Raw genomic sequence first — 3,339 nt, 5'->3', positions numbered from 1 at the left:
AATTCAGCTTTGATCACAGGAATAAATTAGATTTTAATGTATATTAAAATAGAAAAACATTATTTTACATCATAATAATATTTCACAATATTACAAGTTTTCCTGTATTTTTTATCAAATAAATGCAGCCTTGATGAGCAGAAGAAACTCCTGTAAAAACACATTAAAAATCGTTCTGATCCCAAACTTTTTACCGGTAGTATATATATATATGATTAACTATTTACTACAGCATCTCACATAGTAAAATAACTTAGGCCTAAACTCAAATCAAAATGTAATCTGCATTTATTTATTTATTTGACAAGCAGCCATTTGTGTGTGTGCACTAAGGATGGGTTAAATGCAGAGCACTAATTCCTAGTATGGGTCACCATACTTGGCCACATGTCACATCACTTTAAATTGATCCACACCAACCTGTCAGGTTTATTTTATTCTTTTATGTTTTCTAGTTTTACTAGACCGTAAATGTAAAGTATTATTGTTATGATTGAACGGCTTATTCATAGTTTGTTCTCATCCTTCATTCCTTATACATTCATATCTTATTATGTAAATGTGGTTTTATAATGTTGGAGCGCCACCTAGTGTAGAAGTACAGTACCTAATGTTCATTTCAACAGACAGATTTAGATGAATTAAAGGACTGTCTGGTTAATAAATACATGAGTAATGAATGGATGGATGGCTTTGTGCAGGTCTGATGTAATGTGACGGGTTCTGCCGTTGTCTGATGAAAACGCTCCTGTGTTTCTGGACCTGCTGGAGGTTTATCAGGAGATGGATCATCCGCTGTCTCACTACTTCATCAACTCGTCTCACAACACGTACCTGACCGGCAGACAGTTTGGAGGGAAGTCGTCAGTGGAGATGTACAGACAGGTGCTGCTGACCGGCTGCAGGTGCGAGCAGATGCAGAATATCAGCCTTATGGGATTCAAATGACTGCAAATGTAAAAAAAAAAAATAATAATAATCTATTGCATTTCCAATAACTTTTTTATTTATTAATTCTTTCCCCATTTATTTGTTTATTGTGCAACACTTATCTTCCTTTAAAGGGGTCCTATTATGCTTTTTCACTTTTTCAACTTTAGGAGAGAGGTGTTGTAATAATGTAAAATATGTGAAAAATAATATGTTTTTCGAACAACCTAGTATGAGAGCCTGTTCTAGTACACCCCCAAAACAAAATCAAGACTTTGTAAAAGAGCATAATAGGACCCTTTAATATCTTTCTTTAAAAACAAACATTTTATTGCATTATTATGAGATTACCTGTTAACTGTTTTTACATTGAGAAATGCCATTTATCAACATTGATTCATACATTTTTCAATGTGAGTGTACATCTATTAATAAGGAAAGCAGTATATGTTATTTGAAAATATTTATTTATTGTGGGGGTATTTTGAAATGGGTAACACTTGGATTTCATTTAATACCTTTCTTTAAAAACAAGTTTTATTGCAATATTATGACATCATTTATTGATGCACTTTTTAACTCATGAGGAAAAACATCAATTTTGATTCATATATTGTCAAATGTGGTTATTATACATCTATTAATCTGTAAAGCAAAAAATATGTGAATGCCTTATCAATTACAGCTATCATAAAGTCTAAACAAATATTATAAAATGTTGCTATTTGCTGCGATATAAATTCGGTAACACTTTACAATAAGGTTCATTAGTTAACATTAGTTAATATGAACTAAGAATGAACAATACTTCTACTGCATTTATTATTTTATTTATTAATGCTAATTTCAGCATTTACTAATGCATTATTAAAATTACAAGTTGTGCTTGTTAATTAGTTAATGCACTGTGAAGTAACATGAACAAACAATGAACGACTGTATTTTTATGATTAATAAATACTGTAAAACATGTATTGTTCATTGTTCATTCATGTTAGTTAATACTGTAACTAATGTTAAAAAATGACACCTTATTGTAAAGTGTTACCATAAATTCTAGCAAAAATGATTACTGTAAGTAAACAAGAATACTGTACTGCCAGTACACTTGAAATAAAATAGCTATTTGAAAATAAGAAAGCTTATAAAGTGTAATGTTTAATGAAATAAAAAAAGCTTTGTAATTTTGCGTCGTACTCTGTTGTTTTATAGATATTTTTACTGCAAAACAACACAAAGATACTGATAAAGAGTGTGATTTTTTAATCATGCATTTCAAAACCAAACCTATTAATTAATGCAAATCGTCTGTCATTTTGAGTTTTTATTGTTGAAAGCGTCAGGAGCATGTGGCGTATTGTTTTATTGACAGGTGTGTTGAGTTGGACTGCTGGGATGGAAAAAGTGAAGATCAGGAGCCCATAATCACCCACGGCAAGGCCATGTGCACAGACGTCCTCTTCAAGCTGAACACAAACACAGAAACCTTCAGCAGCTTCAGTGTGTACCTTCAGAATTGATTTCAAACCAGAGTTGTGTTCTTTTTTCTATAAATGTTCCAAAGGAATCTTATGTGATATCATCTATTTCTCTTGAGCCTTAAATAGTTAAGTAAATGTATCTGTATTAATGCTTCAAATATTTAAACTGAAAAACAGTTACTGTTCGTTAAATGCAGGACGTCATTCAGGGAATAAAAGAAACGGCCTTCATGACATCGGAGTATCCTGTGATTCTGTCCTTCGAAAACCACTGCACGTGCGTATGTGCTCAGGTCTAGGAGACTATTTATCCAGGTCCTTATTAATATCTCACAAGCTAGATTAATAAATAATTAGAGTTTAAAGAAATAGTTCACCCAAAACTGAAAATTTGCTGAAAATGTGCTCACCCTCAGGCCATCTAAGATTAGGATGAGTTTGTTTCTTCATCAGGTTTGGAGAAATGTAGCATTGCATCAGTGTCTCAGCAATGGATGCTCTGCAGTGAATGGGTGCCGTCAGAATGAGAGTCCAAACAGCTGATAAAAACATCACAATAATCCACAGCACTCCAGTCCATCAGTTAACATCTGGAGAAGACAAAAGCTGAAACAAATCCATCAAGACATTTCTAACTAAAATATGAGTCCATAATCCATAATAATGCTTCCTCCAGTGATAAAGTCCATCTCCTGTTGTCTCTCACATCAAAATCCAGCCACATATTTGTTTAGAGCTGTTTTGGCTTGTAAACTGTGCTTGATCTGAGCAGATTTCTCTCCTGATTCAGACAAGATAACTTTTTCACTGGAGGAAGCGATATTATAGATGGAGGACGCGTATTTTAGTTAGAAACGTCTTAATGATGGATTTGTTCAGCTTTTGTCTTCTCCGGATGTTAACTGATGGACTGGAGTGCTGTGGATTA

General features: G+C 33.1%; 1 pseudogene; it reads left to right on the top strand.

The window, feature by feature from the left end:
- LOC107678716 (1-phosphatidylinositol 4,5-bisphosphate phosphodiesterase beta-4-like) overlaps positions 1–3,339 on the top strand; it is a 65,056-nt pseudogene that overhangs the window by 13,725 nt on the left and 47,992 nt on the right.

Source organism: Sinocyclocheilus anshuiensis, unplaced genomic scaffold (genome assembly GCF_001515605.1).
Source record: "Sinocyclocheilus anshuiensis isolate Anshui unplaced genomic scaffold, SAMN03320099.WGS_v1.1 scaffold208, whole genome shotgun sequence".
NCBI lineage: Eukaryota > Metazoa > Chordata > Actinopteri > Cypriniformes > Cyprinidae > Sinocyclocheilus > Sinocyclocheilus anshuiensis.
This window is presented reverse-complemented; position numbering and strand designations above follow the sequence as displayed.